The sequence below is a fragment of the Lissotriton vulgaris genome, chromosome 1_2, assembly GCF_964263255.1.
Source record: "Lissotriton vulgaris chromosome 1_2, aLisVul1.2, whole genome shotgun sequence".
NCBI lineage: Eukaryota > Metazoa > Chordata > Amphibia > Caudata > Salamandridae > Lissotriton > Lissotriton vulgaris.
This window is the reverse complement of record NC_141686.1, coordinates 228,628,777-228,648,042: the sequence shown is the minus strand read 5'-3', so window position 1 is coordinate 228,648,042 and position 19,266 is coordinate 228,628,777. Positions and strand designations below refer to the sequence as shown.

Sequence of the window (19,266 nt, the reverse complement as noted above, 5' to 3'; positions counted from 1 at the left end):
GGTGCTGCCTCAGAGCCTGGATAGCTCAGTCGGTAGAGCATCAGACTTTTAATCTGAGGGCCCAGGGTTCAAGTCCCTGTTCAGGCGGCTTGGTTAAAGAAAATGTATATCAATTGCATACTCTTTTCAGGATCCAATGAATGGGAATTCCAATTACAGATGGTTCAAAAAAGTCTTGATCGAGTCCTTACATACCCATCTGTGCTCTACTTTCTTTGACAAGGGTTAAGAAGACTTACCCAAACTGTATCATGTAGTTTGACATGTTGATTATCTTTTATCCAATTCAATGTTCAAAATGTAAGCTAGTGTCCGATTAATTTGATAAAGTTGGTCAACAACTTATAGGTCATCTTTTTATTTGTGAATCTCTGATCACCTTGTTGAATCAGGTCGGATCTCTGGTGCAATGGATTGCGGCTTGGAGTCCTAGGCGAATGTAGCAAAAGCATTCAAACGCTAAGGGTTCGAACACCAACTGGGTCAATTTTATCCCTCCTCTATTTTATAACTAATTGAAACAGTAACCAGCAATCCTGCTTCTCCATCACCAGAAACATTTACCAAAATGGCAGTGAAAGAAAGTCTACTTAAACAGAGACTGTTTGCTTTGAAAATGTTGCATAGTCTATGCCCAAGAGGAAATTCCCAATGATACTGCTGAAAATGTAATTTAGGAGTTAGTAATAGTATTTGGCCCTTTATTAATTTCACAGTGTCATTTTAAACACGTGATTTCTATGTCATCCGAAAATGAGATAGTACAAATTTCCGGAGTTATAATGGATTACGTATGCTGCTGAAATTTCAAATGCTTATAATATCAATTCATTATTAAACTCTAGAATATTGATTGCTAATATATGTAATTATATAAATATACAAAGTGTAGGTCAGTGTACGTCCACATTTGTTTAGCTGATTTTAAGGTAGAGTATAGCAGAGCCTGGATAGCTCAGTCGGTAGAGCATCAGACTTTTAATCTGAGGGTACAGGGTTCAAGTCCCTGTTCAGGCAGTTGTTTCCTTTAAAGAAAAAGTACTCTAATTGTATGCTCTTTTTGTGGACCCCTGCATGACAAATAAGATATTCCATTACTAAAATTGCAAAAACGTCTTTCATGGAGTTGTGAAATACACATCTGTCTCACATATTATGTGCCATTTGACTAAACTTAAGTCGTACGTAGATTTACCAATGGTATCATGTAGTCTGAGACGGTGAATATCATTTCACCAATTCAATATTCAAAATATAGCCATGGTTATAGTATCAAATGAACTTTATAAAGCTGATCAACAGCTAATAGCTCATTATTTCATTTCAGAACATCTCTGCACCTCATTATAGCAGATTGGCTCTGTGGCGCAATGGATAGCGCATTCGACTTCTAGGTGAATGTAAAAAAGATATTCAAAGGTTGTGGGTTCAAATCCCACCAGAGTCAGTTTTATCCCTGTTATCCTGTTATCCCAAGTACCAATTCATTATTATATTCTCTGTATTTAGTACTAATACCGGCAACCATCTTAACCCCTTGCGTGCTGATGACAGAACGGTTCCATCATCAGCTACGGGTGAGCTGTGCTGATGACGAAACCGTTCCGTCATGACTCCGCCCGCGCAAGGCGGAGTCAGCACAGGCGGAAAATACGCCCCGCACGCAAGGGGTTAAAAAACGTAGTGATAGTTGGGACACTTCCTAATGTTGATAATGTCATTTTGTGGGGTGCTGCCTCAGAGCCTGGATAGCTCAGTCGGTAGAGCATCAGACTTTTAATCTGAGGGCCCAGGGTTCAAGACCCTGTTCAGGCGGCTTGGTTAAAAAAAATGTATATCAATTGCATACTCTTTTCAGGATCCAATGAATGGGAATTCCAATTACAGATGGTTCAAAAAAGTCTTGATCGAGTCCTTACATACCCATCTGTGCTCTACTTTCTTTGACAAGGGTTAAGAAGACTTACCCAAACTGTATCATGTAGTTTGACATGTTGATTATCTTTTATCCAATTCAATGTTCAAAATGTAAGCTAGTGTCCGATTAATTTGATAAAGTTGGTCAACAACTTATAGGTCATCTTTTTATTTGTGAATCTCTGATCACCTTGTTGAATCAGGTCGGATCTCTGGTGCAATGGATTGCGGCTTGGAGTCCTAGGCGAATGTAGCAAAAGCATTCAAACGCTAAGGGTTCGAACACCAACTGGGTCAATTTTATCCCTCCTCTATTTTATAACTAATTGAAACAGTAACCAGCAATCCTGCTTCTCCATCACCAGAAACATTTACCAAAATGGCAGTGAAAGAAAGTCTACTTAAACAGAGACTGTTTGCTTTGAAAATGTTGCATAGTCTATGCCCAAGAGGAAATTCCCAATGATACTGCTGAAAATGTAATTTAGGAGTTAGTAATAGTATTTGGCCCTTTATTAATTTCACAGTGTCATTTTAAACACGTGATTTCTATGTCATCCGAAAATGAGATAGTACAAATTTCCGGAGTTATAATGGATTACGTGTGCTGCTGAAATTTCAAATGCTTATAATATCAATTCATTATTAAACTCTAGAATATTGATTGCTAATATATGTAATTATATAAATATACAAAGTGTAGGTCAGTGTACGTCCACATTTGTTTAGCTGATTTTAAGGTAGAGTACAGCAGAGCCTGGATAGCTCAGTCGGTAGAGCATCAGACTTTTAATCTGAGGGTCCAGGGTTCAAGTCCCTGTTCAGGCGGTTGTTTCCTTAAAAGAAAAAGTACTCTAATTGTATGCTCTTTTTGTGGACCCCTGCATGACGAATAAGATATTCCATTACTAAAATTGCAAAAACGTCTTTCATGGAGTTGTGAAATACACATCTGTCTCACATATTATGTGCCATTTGACTAAACTTAAGTCGTACGTAGATTTACCAATGGTATCATGTAGTCTGAGACGGTGAATATCATTTCACCAATTCAATATTCAAAATATAGCCATGGTTATAGTATCAAATGAACTTTATAAAGCTGATCAACAGCTAATAGCTCATTATTTCATTTCAGAACATCTCTGCACCTCATTATAGCAGATTGGCTCTGTGGCGCAATGGATAGCGCATTGGACTTCTAGGTGAATGTAAAAAAGATATTCAAAGGTTGTGGGTTCGAATCCCACCAGAGTCAGTTTTATCCCTGTTATCCTGTTATCCCAAGTACCAATTCATTATTATATTCTCTGTATTTAGTACTAATACCGGCAACCATCTTAACCCCTTGCGTGCTGATGACAGAACGGTTCCGTCATCAGCTACGGGTGAGCTGTGCTGATGACGAAACCGTTCCATCATGACTCCGCCCGCGCAAGGCGGAGTCAGCACAGGCGGAAAATACGCCCCGCACGCAAGGGGTTAAAAAACGTAGTGATAGTTGGGACACTTCCTAATGTTGATAATGTCATTTTGTGGGGTGCTGCCTCAGAGCCTGGATAGCTCAGTCGGTAGAGCATCAGACTTTTAATCTGAGGGCCCAGGGTTCAAGTCCCTGTTCAGGCGGCTTGGTTAAAAAAAATGTATATCAATTGCATACTCTTTTCAGGATCCAATGAATGGGAATTCCAATTACAGATGGTTCAAAAAAGTCTTGATCGAGTCCTTACATACCCATCTGTGCTCTACTTTCTTTGACAAGGGTTAAGAAGACTTACCCAAACTGTATCATGTAGTTTGACATGTTGATTATCTTTTATCCAATTCAATGTTCAAAATGTAAGCTAGTGTCCGATTAATTTGATAAAGTTGGTCAACAACTTATAGGTCATCTTTTTATTTGTGAATCTCTGATCACCTTGTTGAATCAGGTCGGATCTCTGGTGCAATGGATTGCGGCTTGGAGTCCTAGGCGAATGTAGCAAAAGCATTCAAACGCTAAGGGTTCGAACACCAACTGGGTCAATTTTATCCCTCCTCTATTTTATAACTAATTGAAACAGTAACCAGCAATCCTGCTTCTCCATCACCAGAAACATTTACCAAAATGGCAGTGAAAGAAAGTCTACTTAAACAGAGACTGTTTGCTTTGAAAATGTTGCATAGTCTATGCCCAAGAGGAAATTCCCAATGATACTGCTGAAAATGTAATTTAGGAGTTAGTAATAGTATTTGGCCCTTTATTAATTTCACAGTGTCATTTTAAACACGTGATTTCTATGTCATCCGAAAATGAGATAGTACAAATTTCCGGAGTTATAATGGATTACGTGTGCTGCTGAAATTTCAAATGCTTATAATATCAATTCATTATTAAACTCTAGAATATTGATTGCTAATATATGTAATTATATAAATATACAAAGTGTAGGTCAGTGTACGTCCACATTTGTTTAGCTGATTTTAAGGTAGAGTATAGCAGAGCCTGGATAGCTCAGTCGGTAGAGCATCAGACTTTTAATCTGAGGGTCCAGGGTTCAAGTCCCTGTTCAGGCGGTTGTTTCCTTTAAAGAAAAAGTACTCTAATTGTATGCTCTTTTTGTGGACCCCTGCATGACGAATAAGATATTCCATTACTAAAATTGCAAAAACGTCTTTCATGGAGTTGTGAAATACACATCTGTCTCACATATTATGTGCCATTTGACTAAACTTAAGTCGTACGTAGATTTACCAATGGTATCATGTAGTCTGAGACGGTGAATATCATTTCACCAATTCAATATTCAAAATATAGCCATGGTTATAGTATCAAATGAACTTTATAAAGCTGATCAACAGCTAATAGCTCATTATTTCATTTCAGAACATCTCTGCACCTCATTATAGCAGATTGGCTCTGTGGCGCAATGGATAGCGCATTGGACTTCTAGGTGAATGTAAAAAAGATATTCAAAGGTTGTGGGTTCGAATCCCACCAGAGTCAGTTTTATCCCTGTTATCCTGTTATCCCAAGTACCAATTCATTATTATATTCTCTGTATTTAGTACTAATACCGGCAACCATCTTAACCCCTTGCGTGCTGATGACAGAACGGTTCCGTCATCAGCTACGGGTGAGCTGTGCTGATGACGAAACTGTTCCATCATGACTCCGCCCGCGCAAGGCGGAGTCAGCACAGGCGGAAAATACGCCCCGCACGCAAGGGGTTAAAAAACGTAGTGATAGTTGGGACACTTCCTAATGTTGATAATGTCATTTTGTGGGGTGCTGCCTCAGAGCCTGGATAGCTCAGTCGGTAGAGCATCAGACTTTTAATCTGAGGGCCCAGGGTTCAAGTCCCTGTTCAGGCGGCTTGGTTAAAGAAAATGTATATCAATTGCATACTCTTTTCAGGATCCAATGAATGGGAATTCCAATTACAGATGGTTCAAAAAAGTCTTGATCGAGTCCTTACATACCCATCTGTGCTCTACTTTCTTTGACAAGGGTTAAGAAGACTTACCCAAACTGTATCATGTAGTTTGACATGTTGATTATCTTTTATCCAATTCAATGTTCAAAATGTAAGCTAGTGTCCGATTAATTTGATAAAGTTGGTCAACAACTTATAGGTCATCTTTTTATTTGTGAATCTCTGATCACCTTGTTGAATCAGGTCGGATCTCTGGTGCAATGGATTGCGGCTTGGAGTCCTAGGCGAATGTAGCAAAAGCATTCAAACGCTAAGGGTTCGAACACCAACTGGGTCAATTTTATCCCTCCTCTACTTAAACAGAGACTGTTTGCTTTGAAAATGTTGCATAGTCTATGCCCAAGAGGAAATTCCCAATGATACTGCTGAAAATGTAATTTAGGAGTTAGTAATAGTATTTGGCCCTTTATTAATTTCACAGTGTCATTTTAAACACGTGATTTCTATGTCATCCGAAAATGAGATAGTACAAATTTCCGGAGTTATAATGGATTACGTGTGCTGCTGAAATTTCAAATGCTTATAATATCAATTCATTATTAAACTCTAGAATATTGATTGCTAATATATGTAATTATATAAATATACAAAGTGTAGGTCAGTGTACGTCCACATTTGTTTAGCTGATTTTAAGGTAGAGTACAGCAGAGCCTGGATAGCTCAGTCGGTAGAGCATCAGACTTTTAATCTGAGGGTCCAGGGTTCAAGTCCCTGTTCAGGCGGTTGTTTCCTTTAAAGAAAAAGTACTCTAATTGTATGCTCTTTTTGTGGACCCCTGCATGACGAATAAGATATTCCATTACTAAAATTGCAAAAACGTCTTTCATGGAGTTGTGAAATACACATCTGTCTCACATATTATGTGCCATTTGACTAAACTTAAGTCGTACGTAGATTTACCAATGGTATCATGTAGTCTGAGACGGTGAATATCATTTCACCAATTCAATATTCAAAATATAGCCATGGTTATAGTATCAAATGAACTTTATAAAGCTGATCAACAGCTAATAGCTCATTATTTCATTTCAGAACATCTCTGCACCTCATTATAGCAGATTGGCTCTGTGGCGCAATGGATAGCGCATTGGACTTCTAGGTGAATGTAAAAAAGATATTCAAAGGTTGTGGGTTCGAATCCCACCAGAGTCAGTTTTATCCCTGTTATCCTGTTATCCCAAGTACCAATTCATTATTATATTCTCTGTATTTAGTACTAATACCGGCAACCATCTTAACCCCTTGCGTGCTGATGACAGAACGGTTCCGTCATCAGCTACGGGTGAGCTGTGCTGATGACGAAACCGTTCCATCATGACTCCGCCCGCGCAAGGCGGAGTCAGCACAGGCGGAAAATACGCCCCGCACGCAAGGGGTTAAAAAACGTAGTGATAGTTGGGACACTTCCTAATGTTGATAATGTCATTTTGTGGGGTGCTGCCTCAGAGCCTGGATAGCTCAGTCGGTAGAGCATCAGACTTTTAATCTGAGGGCCCAGGGTTCAAGACCCTGTTCAGGCGGCTTGGTTAAAAAAAATGTATATCAATTGCATACTCTTTTCAGGATCCAATGAATGGGAATTCCAATTACAGATGGTTCAAAAAAGTCTTGATCGAGTCCTTACATACCCATCTGTGCTCTACTTTCTTTGACAAGGGTTAAGAAGACTTACCCAAACTGTATCATGTAGTTTGACATGTTGATTATCTTTTATCCAATTCAATGTTCAAAATGTAAGCTAGTGTCCGATTAATTTGATAAAGTTGGTCAACAACTTATAGGTCATCTTTTTATTTGTGAATCTCTGATCACCTTGTTGAATCAGGTCGGATCTCTGGTGCAATGGATTGCGGCTTGGAGTCCTAGGCGAATGTAGCAAAAGCATTCAAACGCTAAGGGTTCGAACACCAACTGGGTCAATTTTATCCCTCCTCTATTTTATAACTAATTGAAACAGTAACCAGCAATCCTGCTTCTCCATCACCAGAAACATTTACCAAAATGGCAGTGAAAGAAAGTCTACTTAAACAGAGACTGTTTGCTTTGAAAATGTTGCATAGTCTATGCCCAAGAGGAAATTCCCAATGATACTGCTGAAAATGTAATTTAGGAGTTAGTAATAGTATTTGGCCCTTTATTAATTTCACAGTGTCATTTTAAACACGTGATTTCTATGTCATCCGAAAATGAGATAGTACAAATTTCCGGAGTTATAATGGATTACGTGTGCTGCTGAAATTTCAAATGCTTATAATATCAATTCATTATTAAACTCTAGAATATTGATTGCTAATATATGTAATTATATAAATATACAAAGTGTAGGTCAGTGTACGTCCACATTTGTTTAGCTGATTTTAAGGTAGAGTACAGCAGAGCCTGGATAGCTCAGTCGGTAGAGCATCAGACTTTTAATCTGAGGGTCCAGGGTTCAAGTCCCTGTTCAGGCGGTTGTTTCCTTTAAAGAAAAAGTACTCTAATTGTATGCTCTTTTTGTGGACCCCTGCATGACGAATAAGATATTCCATTACTAAAATTGCAAAAACGTCTTTCATGGAGTTGTGAAATACACATCTGTCTCACATATTATGTGCCATTTGACTAAACTTAAGTCGTACGTAGATTTACCAATGGTATCATGTAGTCTGAGACGGTGAATATCATTTCACCAATTCAATATTCAAAATATAGCCATGGTTATAGTATCAAATGAACTTTATAAAGCTGATCAACAGCTAATAGCTCATTATTTCATTTCAGAACATCTCTGCACCTCATTATAGCAGATTGGCTCTGTGGCGCAATGGATAGCGCATTGGACTTCTAGGTGAATGTAAAAAAGATATTCAAAGGTTGTGGGTTCGAATCCCACCAGAGTCAGTTTTATCCCTGTTATCCTGTTATCCCAAGTACCAATTCATTATTATATTCTCTGTATTTAGTACTAATACCGGCAACCATCTTAACCCCTTGCGTGCTGATGACAGAACGGTTCCGTCATCAGCTACGGGTGAGCTGTGCTGATGACGAAACTGTTCCATCATGACTCCGCCCGCGCAAGGCGGAGTCAGCACAGGCGGAAAATACGCCCCGCACGCAAGGGGTTAAAAAACGTAGTGATAGTTGGGACACTTCCTAATGTTGATAATGTCATTTTGTGGGGTGCTGCCTCAGAGCCTGGATAGCTCAGTCGGTAGAGCATCAGACTTTTAATCTGAGGGCCCAGGGTTCAAGTCCCTGTTCAGGCGGCTTGGTTAAAGAAAATGTATATCAATTGCATACTCTTTTCAGGATCCAATGAATGGGAATTCCAATTACAGATGGTTCAAAAAAGTCTTGATCGAGTCCTTACATACCCATCTGTGCTCTACTTTCTTTGACAAGGGTTAAGAAGACTTACCCAAACTGTATCATGTAGTTTGACATGTTGATTATCTTTTATCCAATTCAATGTTCAAAATGTAAGCTAGTGTCCGATTAATTTGATAAAGTTGGTCAACAACTTATAGGTCATCTTTTTATTTGTGAATCTCTGATCACCTTGTTGAATCAGGTCGGATCTCTGGTGCAATGGATTGCGGCTTGGAGTCCTAGGCGAATGTAGCAAAAGCATTCAAACGCTAAGGGTTCGAACACCAACTGGGTCAATTTTATCCCTCCTCTATTTTATAACTAATTGAAACAGTAACCAGCAATCCTGCTTCTCCATCACCAGAAACATTTACCAAAATGGCAGTGAAAGAAAGTCTACTTAAACAGAGACTGTTTGCTTTGAAAATGTTGCATAGTCTATGCCCAAGAGGAAATTCCCAATGATACTGCTGAAAATGTAATTTAGGAGTTAGTAATAGTATTTGGCCCTTTATTAATTTCACAGTGTCATTTTAAACACGTGATTTCTATGTCATCCGAAAATGAGATAGTACAAATTTCCGGAGTTATAATGGATTACGTGTGCTGCTGAAATTTCAAATGCTTATAATATCAATTCATTATTAAACTCTAGAATATTGATTGCTAATATATGTAATTATATAAATATACAAAGTGTAGGTCAGTGTACGTCCACATTTGTTTAGCTGATTTTAAGGTAGAGTATAGCAGAGCCTGGATAGCTCAGTCGGTAGAGCATCAGACTTTTAATCTGAGGGTCCAGGGTTCAAGTCCCTGTTCAGGCGGTTGTTTCCTTTAAAGAAAAAGTACTCTAATTGTATGCTCTTTTTGTGGACCCCTGCATGACGAATAAGATATTCCATTACTAAAATTGCAAAAACGTCTTTCATGGAGTTGTGAAATACACATCTGTCTCACATATTATGTGCCATTTGACTAAACTTAAGTCGTACGTAGATTTACCAATGGTATCATGTAGTCTGAGACGGTGAATATCATTTCACCAATTCAATATTCAAAATATAGCCATGGTTATAGTATCAAATGAACTTTATAAAGCTGATCAACAGCTAATAGCTCATTATTTCATTTCAGAACATCTCTGCACCTCATTATAGCAGATTGGCTCTGTGGCGCAATGGATAGCGCATTGGACTTCTAGGTGAATGTAAAAAAGATATTCAAAGGTTGTGGGTTCGAATCCCACCAGAGTCAGTTTTATCCCTGTTATCCTGTTATCCCAAGTACCAATTCATTATTATATTCTCTGTATTTAGTACTAATACCGGCAACCATCTTAACCCCTTGCGTGCTGATGACAGAACGGTTCCGTCATCAGCTACGGGTGAGCTGTGCTGATGACGAAACTGTTCCATCATGACTCCGCCCGCGCAAGGCGGAGTCAGCACAGGCGGAAAATACGCCCCGCACGCAAGGGGTTAAAAAACGTAGTGATAGTTGGGACACTTCCTAATGTTGATAATGTCATTTTGTGGGGTGCTGCCTCAGAGCCTGGATAGCTCAGTCGGTAGAGCATCAGACTTTTAATCTGAGGGCCCAGGGTTCAAGTCCCTGTTCAGGCGGCTTGGTTAAAGAAAATGTATATCAATTGCATACTCTTTTCAGGATCCAATGAATGGGAATTCCAATTACAGATGGTTCAAAAAAGTCTTGATCGAGTCCTTACATACCCATCTGTGCTCTACTTTCTTTGACAAGGGTTAAGAAGACTTACCCAAACTGTATCATGTAGTTTGACATGTTGATTATCTTTTATCCAATTCAATGTTCAAAATGTAAGCTAGTGTCCGATTAATTTGATAAAGTTGGTCAACAACTTATAGGTCATCTTTTTATTTGTGAATCTCTGATCACCTTGTTGAATCAGGTCGGATCTCTGGTGCAATGGATTGCGGCTTGGAGTCCTAGGCGAATGTAGCAAAAGCATTCAAACGCTAAGGGTTCGAACACCAACTGGGTCAATTTTATCCCTCCTCTATTTTATAACTAATTGAAACAGTAACCAGCAATCCTGCTTCTCCATCACCAGAAACATTTACCAAAATGGCAGTGAAAGAAAGTCTACTTAAACAGAGACTGTTTGCTTTGAAAATGTTGCATAGTCTATGCCCAAGAGGAAATTCCCAATGATACTGCTGAAAATGTAATTTAGGAGTTAGTAATAGTATTTGGCCCTTTATTAATTTCACTGTGTCATTTTAAACACGTGATTTCTATGTCATCCGAAAATGAGATAGTACAAATTTCCGGAGTTATAATGGATTACGTGTGCTGCTGAAATTTCAAATGCTTATAATATCAATTCATTATTAAACTCTAGAATATTGATTGCTAATATATGTAATTATATAAATATACAAAGTGTAGGTCAGTGTACGTCCACATTTGTTTAGCTGATTTTAAGGTAGAGTATAGCAGAGCCTGGATAGCTCAGTCGGTAGAGCATCAGACTTTTAATCTGAGGGTCCAGGGTTCAAGTCCCTGTTCAGGCGGTTGTTTCCTTTAAAGAAAAACTACTCTAATTGTATGCTCTTTTTGTGGACCCCTGCATGACGAATAAGATATTCCATTACTAAAATTGCAAAAACGTCTTTCATGGAGTTGTGAAATACACATCTGTCTCACATATTATGTGCCATTTGACTAAACTTAAGTCGTACGTAGATTTACCAATGGTATCATGTAGTCTGAGACGGTGAATATCATTTCACCAATTCAATATTCAAAATATAGCCATGGTTATAGTATCAAATGAACTTTATAAAGCTGATCAACAGCTAATAGCTCATTATTTCATTTCAGAACATCTCTGCACCTCATTATAGCAGATTGGCTCTGTGGCGCAATGGATAGCGCATTGGACTTCTAGGTGAATGTAAAAAAGATATTCAAAGGTTGTGGGTTCGAATCCCACCAGAGTCAGTTTTATCCCTGTTATCCTGTTATCCCAAGTACCAATTCATTATTATATTCTCTGTATTTAGTACTAATACCGGCAACCATCTTAACCCCTTGCGTGCTGATGACAGAACGGTTCCGTCATCAGCTACGGGTGAGCTGTGCTGATGACGAAACCGTTCCATCATGACTCCGCCCGCGCAAGGCGGAGTCAGCACAGGCGGAAAATACGCCCCGCACGCAAGGGGTTAAAAAACGTAGTGATAGTTGGGACACTTCCTAATGTTGATAATGTCATTTTGTGGGGTGCTGCCTCAGAGCCTGGATAGCTCAGTCGGTAGAGCATCAGACTTTTAATCTGAGGGCCCAGGGTTCAAGTCCCTGTTCAGGCGGCTTGGTTAAAGAAAATGTATATCAATTGCATACTCTTTTCAGGATCCAATGAATGGGAATTCCAATTACAGATGGTTCAAAAAAGTCTTGATCGAGTCCTTACATACCCATCTGTGCTCTACTTTCTTTGACAAGGGTTAAGAAGACTTACCCAAACTGTATCATGTAGTTTGACATGTTGATTATCTTTTATCCAATTCAATGTTCAAAATGTAAGCTAGTGTCCGATTAATTTGATAAAGTTGGTCAACAACTTATAGGTCATCTTTTTATTTGTGAATCTCTGATCACCTTGTTGAATCAGGTCGGATCTCTGGTGCAATGGATTGCGGCTTGGAGTCCTAGGCGAATGTAGCAAAAGCATTCAAACGCTAAGGGTTCGAACACCAACTGGGTCAATTTTATCCCTCCTCTATTTTATAACTAATTGAAACAGTAACCAGCAATCCTGCTTCTCCATCACCAGAAACATTTACCAAAATGGCAGTGAAAGAAAGTCTACTTAAACAGAGACTGTTTGCTTTGAAAATGTTGCATAGTCTATGCCCAAGAGGAAATTCCCAATGATACTGCTGAAAATGTAATTTAGGAGTTAGTAATAGTATTTGGCCCTTTATTAATTTCACAGTGTCATTTTAAACACGTGATTTCTATGTCATCCGAAAATGAGATAGTACAAATTTCCGGAGTTATAATGGATTACGTGTGCTGCTGAAATTTCAAATGCTTATAATATCAATTCATTATTAAACTCTAGAATATTGATTGCTAATATATGTAATTATATAAATATACAAAGTGTAGGTCAGTGTACGTCCACATTTGTTTAGCTGATTTTAAGGTAGAGTATAGCAGAGCCTGGATAGCTCAGTCGGTAGAGCATCAGACTTTTAATCTGAGGGTACAGGGTTCAAGTCCCTGTTCAGGCGGTTGTTTCCTTTAAAGAAAAAGTACTCTAATTGTATGCTCTTTTTGTGGACCCCTGCATGACAAATAAGATATTCCATTACTAAAATTGCAAAAACGTCTTTCATGGAGTTGTGAAATACACATCTGTCTCACATATTATGTGCCATTTGACTAAACTTAAGTCGTACGTAGATTTACCAATGGTATCATGTAGTCTGAGACGGTGAATATCATTTCACCAATTCAATATTCAAAATATAGCCATGGTTATAGTATCAAATGAACTTTATAAAGCTGATCAACAGCTAATAGCTCATTATTTCATTTCAGAACATCTCTGCACCTCATTATAGCAGATTGGCTCTGTGGCGCAATGGATAGCGCATTCGACTTCTAGGTGAATGTAAAAAAGATATTCAAAGGTTGTGGGTTCAAATCCCACCAGAGTCAGTTTTATCCCTGTTATCCTGTTATCCCAAGTACCAATTCATTATTATATTCTCTGTATTTAGTACTAATACCGGCAACCATCTTAACCCCTTGCGTGCTGATGACAGAACGGTTCCATCATCAGCTACGGGTGAGCTGTGCTGATGACGAAACCGTTCCGTCATGACTCCGCCCGCGCAAGGCGGAGTCAGCACAGGCGGAAAATACGCCCCGCACGCAAGGGGTTAAAAAACGTAGTGATAGTTGGGACACTTCCTAATGTTGATAATGTCATTTTGTGGGGTGCTGCCTCAGAGCCTGGATAGCTCAGTCGGTAGAGCATCAGACTTTTAATCTGAGGGCCCAGGGTTCAAGACCCTGTTCAGGCGGCTTGGTTAAAAAAAATGTATATCAATTGCATACTCTTTTCAGGATCCAATGAATGGGAATTCCAATTACAGATGGTTCAAAAAAGTCTTGATCGAGTCCTTACATACCCATCTGTGCTCTACTTTCTTTGACAAGGGTTAAGAAGACTTACCCAAACTGTATCATGTAGTTTGACATGTTGATTATCTTTTATCCAATTCAATGTTCAAAATGTAAGCTAGTGTCCGATTAATTTGATAAAGTTGGTCAACAACTTATAGGTCATCTTTTTATTTGTGAATCTCTGATCACCTTGTTGAATCAGGTCGGATCTCTGGTGCAATGGATTGCGGCTTGGAGTCCTAGGCGAATGTAGCAAAAGCATTCAAACGCTAAGGGTTCGAACACCAACTGGGTCAATTTTATCCCTCCTCTATTTTATAACTAATTGAAACAGTAACCAGCAATCCTGCTTCTCCATCACCAGAAACATTTACCAAAATGGCAGTGAAAGAAAGTCTACTTAAACAGAGACTGTTTGCTTTGAAAATGTTGCATAGTCTATGCCCAAGAGGAAATTCCCAATGATACTGCTGAAAATGTAATTTAGGAGTTAGTAATAGTATTTGGCCCTTTATTAATTTCACTGTGTCATTTTAAACACGTGATTTCTATGTCATCCGAAAATGAGATAGTACAAATTTCCGGAGTTATAATGGATTACGTGTGCTGCTGAAATTTCAAATGCTTATAATATCAATTCATTATTAAACTCTAGAATATTGATTGCTAATATATGTAATTATATAAATATACAAAGTGTAGGTCAGTGTACGTCCACATTTGTTTAGCTGATTTTAAGGTAGAGTATAGCAGATCCTGGATAGCTCAGTCGGTAGAGCATCAGACTTTTAATCTGAGGGTACAGGGTTCAAGTCCCTGTTCAGGCGGTTGTTTCCTTTAAAGAAAAAGTACTCTAATTGTATGCTCTTTTTGTGGACCCCTGCATGACAAATAAGATATTCCATTACTAAAATTGCAAAAACGTCTTTCATGGAGTTGTGAAATACACATCTGTCTCACATATTATGTGCCATTTGACTAAACTTAAGTCGTACGTAGATTTACCAATGGTATCATGTAGTCTGAGACGGTGAATATCATTTCACCAATTCAATATTCAAAATATAGCCATGGTTATAGTATCAAATGAACTTTATAAAGCTGATCAACAGCTAATAGCTCATTATTTCATTTCAGAACATCTCTGCACCTCATTATAGCAGATTGGCTCTGTGGCGCAATGGATAGCGCATTGGACTTCTAGGTGAATGTAAAAAAGATATTCAAAGGTTGTGGGTTCGAATCCCACCAGAGTCAGTTTTATCCCTGTTATCCTGTTATCCCAAGTACCAATTCATTATTATATTCTCTGTATTTAGTACTAATACCGGCAACCATCTTAACCCCTTGCGTGCTGATGACAGAACGGTTCCGTCATCAGCTACGGGTGAGCTGTGCTGATGACGAAACCGTTCCATCATGACTCCGCCCGCGCAAGGCGGAGTCAGCACAGGCGGAAAATACGCCCCGCACGCAAGGGGTTAAAAAACGTAGTGATAGTTGGGACACTTCCTAATGTTGATAATGTCATTTTGTGGGGTGCTGCCTCAGAGCCTGGATAGCTCAGTCGGTAGAGCATCAGACTTTTAATCTGAGGGCCCAGGGTTCAAGTCCCTGTTCAGGCGGCTTGGTTAAAGAAAATGTATATCAATTGCATACTCTTTTCAGGATCCAATGAATGGGAATTCCAATTACAGATGGTTCAAAAAAGTCTTGATCGAGTCCTTACATACCCATCTGTGCTCTACTTTCTTTGACAAGGGTTAAGAAGACTTACCCAAACTGTATCATGTAGTTTGACATGTTGATTATCTTTTATCCAATTCAATGTTCAAAATGTAAGCTAGTGTCCGATTAATTTGATAAAGTTGGTCAACAACTTATAGGTCATCTTTTTATTTGTGAATCTCTGATCACCTTGTTGAATCAGGTCGGATCTCTGGTGCAATGGATTGCGGCTTGGAGTCCTAGGCGAATGTAGCAAAAGCATTCAAACGCTAAGGGTTCGAACACCAACTGGGTCAATTTTATCCCTCCTCTATTTTATAACTAATTGAAACAGTAACCAGCAATCCTGCTTCTCCATCACCAGAAACATTTACCAAAATGGCAGTGAAAGAAAGTCTACTTAAACAGAGACTGTTTGCTTTGAAAATGTTGCATAGTCTATGCCCAAGAGGAAATTCCCAATGATACTGCTGAAAATGTAATTTAGGAGTTAGTAATAGTATTTGGCCCTTTATTAATTTCACAGTGTCATTTTAAACACGTGATTTCTATGTCATCCGAAAATGAGATAGTACAAATTTCCGGAGTTATAATGGATTACGTGTGCTGCTGAAATTTCAAATGCTTATAATATCAATTCATTATTAAACTCTAGAATATTGATTGCTAATATATGTAATTATATAAATATACAAAGTGTAGGTCAGTGTACGTCCACATTTGTTTAGCTGATTTTAAGGTAGAGTATAGCAGAGCCTGGATAGCTCAGTCGGTAGAGCATCAGACTTTTAATCTGAGGGTACAGGGTTCAAGTCCCTGTTCAGGCGGTTGTTTCCTTTAAAGAAAAAGTACTCTAATTGTATGCTCTTTTTGTGGACCCCTGCATGACAAATAAGATATTCCATTACTAAAATTGCAAAAACGTCTTTCATGGAGTTGTGAAATACACATCTGTCTCACATATTATGTGCCATTTGACTAAACTTAAGTCGTACGTAGATTTACCAATGGTATCATGTAGTCTGAGACGGTGAATATCATTTCACCAATTCAATATTCAAAATATAGCCATGGTTATAGTATCAAATGAACTTTATAAAGCTGATCAACAGCTAATAGCTCATTATTTCATTTCAGAACATCTCTGCACCTCATTATAGCAGATTGGCTCTGTGGCGCAATGGATAGCGCATTCGACTTCTAGGTGAATGTAAAAAAGATATTCAAAGGTTGTGGGTTCAAATCCCACCAGAGTCAGTTTTATCCCTGTTATCCTGTTATCCCAAGTACCAATTCATTATTATATTCTCTGTATTTAGTACTAATACCGGCAACCATCTTAACCCCTTGCGTGCTGATGACAGAACGGTTCCATCATCAGCTACGGGTGAGCTGTGCTGATGACGAAACCGTTCCGTCATGACTCCGCCCGCGCAAGGCGGAGTCAGCACAGGCGGAAAATACGCCCCGCACGCAAGGGGTTAAAAAACGTAGTGATAGTTGGGACACTTCCTAATGTTGATAATGTCATTTTGTGGGGTGCTGCCTCAGAGCCTGGATAGCTCAGTCGGTAGAGCATCAGACTTTTAATCTGAGGGCCCAGGGTTCAAGACCCTGTTCAGGCGGCTTGGTTAAAAAAAATGTATATCAATTGCATACTCTTTTCAGGATCCAATGAATGGGAATTCCAATTACAGATGGTTCAAAAAAGTCTTGATCGAGTCCTTACATACCCATCTGTGCTCTACTTTCTTTGACAAGGGTTAAGAAGACTTACCCAAACTGTATCATGTAGTTTGACATGTTGATTATCTTTTATCCAATTCAATGTTCAAAATGTAAGCTAGTGTCCGATTAATTTGATAAAGTTGGTCAACAACTTATAGGTCATCTTTTTATTTGTGAATCTCTGATCACCTTGTTGAATCAGGTCGGATCTCTGGTGCAATGGATTGCGGCTTGGAGTCCTAGGCGAATGTAGCAAAAGCATTCAAACGCTAAGGGTTCGAACACCAACTGGGTCAATTTTATCCCTCCTCTATTTTATAACTAATTGAAACAGTAACCAGCAATCCTGCTTCTCCATCACCAGAAACATTTACCAAAATGGCAGTGAAAGAAAGTCTACTTAAACAGAGACTGTTTGCTTTGAAAATGTTGCATAGTCTATGCCCAAGAGGAAATTCCCAATGATACTGCTGAAAATGTAATTTAGGAGTTAGTAATAGTATTTGGCCCTTTATTAATTTCACAGTGTCATTTTAAACACGTGATTTCTATGTCATCCGAAAATGAGATAGTACAAATTTCCGGAGTTATAATGGATTACGTGTGCTGCTGAAATTTCAAATGCTTATAATATCAATTCATTATTAAACTCTAGAATATTGATTGCTAATATATGTAATTATATAAATATACAAAGTGTAGGTCAGTGTACGTCCACATTTGTTTAGCTGATTTTAAGGTAGAGTACAGCAGAGCCTGGATAGCTCAGTCGGTAGAGCATCAGACTTTTAATCTGAGGGTCCAGGGTTCAAGTCCCTGTTCAGGCGGTTGTTTCCTTTAAAGAAAAAGTACTCTAATTGTATGCTCTTTTTGTGGACCCCTGCATGACGAATAAGATATTCCATTACTAAAATTGCAAAAACGTCTTTCATGGAGTTGTGAAATACACATCTGTCTCACATATTATGTGCCATTTGACTAAACTTAAGTCGTACGTAGATTTACCAATGGTATCATGTAGTCTGAGACGGTGAATATCATTTCACCAATTCAATATTCAAAATATAGCCATGGTTATAGTATCAAATGAACTTTATAAAGCTGATCAACAGCTAATAGCTCATTATTTCATTTCAGAACATCTCTGCACCTCATTATAGCAGATTGGCTCTGTGGCGCAATGGATAGCGCATTGGACTTCTAGGTGAATGTAAAAAAGATATTCAAAGGTTGTGGGTTCGAATCCCACCAGAGTCAGTTTTATCCCTGTTATCCTGTTATCCCAAGTACCAATTCATTATTATATTCTCTGTATTTAGTACTAATACCGGCAACCATCTTAACCCCTTGCGTGCTGATGACAGAACGGTTCCGTCATCAGCTACGGGTGAGCTGTGCTGATGACGAAACCGTTCCATCATGACTCCCCCCGCGCAAGGCGGAGTCAGCACAGGCGGAAAATACGCCCCGCACGCAAGGGGTTAAAAAACGTAGTGATAGTTGGGACACTTCCTAATGTTGATAATGTCATTTTGTGGGGTGCTGCCTCAGAGCCTGGATAGCTCAGTCGGTAGAGCATCAGACTTTTAATCTGAGGGCCCAGGGTTCAAGTCCCTGTTCAGGCGGCTTGGTTAAAGAAAATGTATATCAATTGCATACTCTTTTCAGGATCCAATGAATGGGAATTCCAATTACAGATGGTTCAAAAAAGTCTTGATCGAGTCCTTACATACCCATCTGTGCTCTACTTTCTTTGACAAGGGTTAAGAAGACTTACCCAAACTGTATCATGTAGTTTGACATGTTGATTATCTTTTATCCAATTCAATGTTCAAAATGTAAGCTAGTGTCCGATTAATTTGATAAAGTTGGTCAACAACTT

At 38.8% G+C, this 19,266-nt stretch overlaps 26 non-coding genes across 26 annotated transcripts; all 26 read left to right on the top strand.

Moving 5' to 3' along the window:
• Nucleotides 1-14: 14 nt before the first annotated feature.
• Nucleotides 15-87, top strand: TRNAK-UUU (transfer RNA lysine (anticodon UUU)). The gene has a single exon. It is a non-coding gene; the product is annotated as a tRNA-Lys (tRNA).
• Nucleotides 88-1,356: 1,269 nt separating this feature from the next.
• TRNAR-UCU (transfer RNA arginine (anticodon UCU)) lies at nucleotides 1,357-1,447 on the top strand. Its single transcript is given in 2 exon segments — nucleotides 1,357-1,393; nucleotides 1,412-1,447. It is a non-coding gene; the product is annotated as a tRNA-Arg (tRNA).
• Nucleotides 1,448-2,672: 1,225 nt separating this feature from the next.
• Nucleotides 2,673-2,745, top strand: TRNAK-UUU (transfer RNA lysine (anticodon UUU)). Its single transcript has one exon. It is a non-coding gene; the product is annotated as a tRNA-Lys (tRNA).
• Nucleotides 2,746-3,084: 339 nt separating this feature from the next.
• Nucleotides 3,085-3,175, top strand: TRNAR-UCU (transfer RNA arginine (anticodon UCU)). Its single transcript is given in 2 exon segments — nucleotides 3,085-3,121; nucleotides 3,140-3,175. It is a non-coding gene; the product is annotated as a tRNA-Arg (tRNA).
• A 295-nt stretch (nucleotides 3,176-3,470) lies between these two features.
• Nucleotides 3,471-3,543, top strand: TRNAK-UUU (transfer RNA lysine (anticodon UUU)). The gene has a single exon. It is a non-coding gene; the product is annotated as a tRNA-Lys (tRNA).
• Nucleotides 3,544-4,400: 857 nt separating this feature from the next.
• TRNAK-UUU (transfer RNA lysine (anticodon UUU)) lies at nucleotides 4,401-4,473 on the top strand. The gene has a single exon. It is a non-coding gene; the product is annotated as a tRNA-Lys (tRNA).
• Nucleotides 4,474-4,812: 339 nt separating this feature from the next.
• TRNAR-UCU (transfer RNA arginine (anticodon UCU)) lies at nucleotides 4,813-4,903 on the top strand. The gene is given in 2 exon segments: nucleotides 4,813-4,849; nucleotides 4,868-4,903. It is a non-coding gene; the product is annotated as a tRNA-Arg (tRNA).
• Nucleotides 4,904-5,198: 295 nt separating this feature from the next.
• TRNAK-UUU (transfer RNA lysine (anticodon UUU)) lies at nucleotides 5,199-5,271 on the top strand. The gene has a single exon. It is a non-coding gene; the product is annotated as a tRNA-Lys (tRNA).
• Nucleotides 5,272-6,042: 771 nt separating this feature from the next.
• Nucleotides 6,043-6,115, top strand: TRNAK-UUU (transfer RNA lysine (anticodon UUU)). Its single transcript has one exon. It is a non-coding gene; the product is annotated as a tRNA-Lys (tRNA).
• A 339-nt stretch (nucleotides 6,116-6,454) lies between these two features.
• On the top strand, nucleotides 6,455-6,545 carry TRNAR-UCU (transfer RNA arginine (anticodon UCU)). The gene is given in 2 exon segments: nucleotides 6,455-6,491; nucleotides 6,510-6,545. It is a non-coding gene; the product is annotated as a tRNA-Arg (tRNA).
• A 1,225-nt stretch (nucleotides 6,546-7,770) lies between these two features.
• TRNAK-UUU (transfer RNA lysine (anticodon UUU)) lies at nucleotides 7,771-7,843 on the top strand. Its single transcript has one exon. It is a non-coding gene; the product is annotated as a tRNA-Lys (tRNA).
• Nucleotides 7,844-8,182: 339 nt separating this feature from the next.
• TRNAR-UCU (transfer RNA arginine (anticodon UCU)) lies at nucleotides 8,183-8,273 on the top strand. The gene is given in 2 exon segments: nucleotides 8,183-8,219; nucleotides 8,238-8,273. It is a non-coding gene; the product is annotated as a tRNA-Arg (tRNA).
• Nucleotides 8,274-8,568: 295 nt separating this feature from the next.
• TRNAK-UUU (transfer RNA lysine (anticodon UUU)) lies at nucleotides 8,569-8,641 on the top strand. Its single transcript has one exon. It is a non-coding gene; the product is annotated as a tRNA-Lys (tRNA).
• Nucleotides 8,642-9,498: 857 nt separating this feature from the next.
• On the top strand, nucleotides 9,499-9,571 carry TRNAK-UUU (transfer RNA lysine (anticodon UUU)). The gene has a single exon. It is a non-coding gene; the product is annotated as a tRNA-Lys (tRNA).
• Nucleotides 9,572-9,910: 339 nt separating this feature from the next.
• Nucleotides 9,911-10,001, top strand: TRNAR-UCU (transfer RNA arginine (anticodon UCU)). Its single transcript is given in 2 exon segments — nucleotides 9,911-9,947; nucleotides 9,966-10,001. It is a non-coding gene; the product is annotated as a tRNA-Arg (tRNA).
• A 295-nt stretch (nucleotides 10,002-10,296) lies between these two features.
• On the top strand, nucleotides 10,297-10,369 carry TRNAK-UUU (transfer RNA lysine (anticodon UUU)). The gene has a single exon. It is a non-coding gene; the product is annotated as a tRNA-Lys (tRNA).
• Nucleotides 10,370-11,226: 857 nt separating this feature from the next.
• Nucleotides 11,227-11,299, top strand: TRNAK-UUU (transfer RNA lysine (anticodon UUU)). The gene has a single exon. It is a non-coding gene; the product is annotated as a tRNA-Lys (tRNA).
• Nucleotides 11,300-11,638: 339 nt separating this feature from the next.
• TRNAR-UCU (transfer RNA arginine (anticodon UCU)) lies at nucleotides 11,639-11,729 on the top strand. Its single transcript is given in 2 exon segments — nucleotides 11,639-11,675; nucleotides 11,694-11,729. It is a non-coding gene; the product is annotated as a tRNA-Arg (tRNA).
• A 295-nt stretch (nucleotides 11,730-12,024) lies between these two features.
• TRNAK-UUU (transfer RNA lysine (anticodon UUU)) lies at nucleotides 12,025-12,097 on the top strand. Its single transcript has one exon. It is a non-coding gene; the product is annotated as a tRNA-Lys (tRNA).
• Nucleotides 12,098-13,366: 1,269 nt separating this feature from the next.
• On the top strand, nucleotides 13,367-13,457 carry TRNAR-UCU (transfer RNA arginine (anticodon UCU)). Its single transcript is given in 2 exon segments — nucleotides 13,367-13,403; nucleotides 13,422-13,457. It is a non-coding gene; the product is annotated as a tRNA-Arg (tRNA).
• Nucleotides 13,458-15,094: 1,637 nt separating this feature from the next.
• TRNAR-UCU (transfer RNA arginine (anticodon UCU)) lies at nucleotides 15,095-15,185 on the top strand. Its single transcript is given in 2 exon segments — nucleotides 15,095-15,131; nucleotides 15,150-15,185. It is a non-coding gene; the product is annotated as a tRNA-Arg (tRNA).
• A 295-nt stretch (nucleotides 15,186-15,480) lies between these two features.
• On the top strand, nucleotides 15,481-15,553 carry TRNAK-UUU (transfer RNA lysine (anticodon UUU)). The gene has a single exon. It is a non-coding gene; the product is annotated as a tRNA-Lys (tRNA).
• A 1,269-nt stretch (nucleotides 15,554-16,822) lies between these two features.
• TRNAR-UCU (transfer RNA arginine (anticodon UCU)) lies at nucleotides 16,823-16,913 on the top strand. The gene is given in 2 exon segments: nucleotides 16,823-16,859; nucleotides 16,878-16,913. It is a non-coding gene; the product is annotated as a tRNA-Arg (tRNA).
• Nucleotides 16,914-18,138: 1,225 nt separating this feature from the next.
• On the top strand, nucleotides 18,139-18,211 carry TRNAK-UUU (transfer RNA lysine (anticodon UUU)). The gene has a single exon. It is a non-coding gene; the product is annotated as a tRNA-Lys (tRNA).
• Nucleotides 18,212-18,550: 339 nt separating this feature from the next.
• Nucleotides 18,551-18,641, top strand: TRNAR-UCU (transfer RNA arginine (anticodon UCU)). Its single transcript is given in 2 exon segments — nucleotides 18,551-18,587; nucleotides 18,606-18,641. It is a non-coding gene; the product is annotated as a tRNA-Arg (tRNA).
• Nucleotides 18,642-18,936: 295 nt separating this feature from the next.
• TRNAK-UUU (transfer RNA lysine (anticodon UUU)) lies at nucleotides 18,937-19,009 on the top strand. Its single transcript has one exon. It is a non-coding gene; the product is annotated as a tRNA-Lys (tRNA).
• The last annotated feature ends 257 nt before the right edge of the window (nucleotides 19,010-19,266 follow it).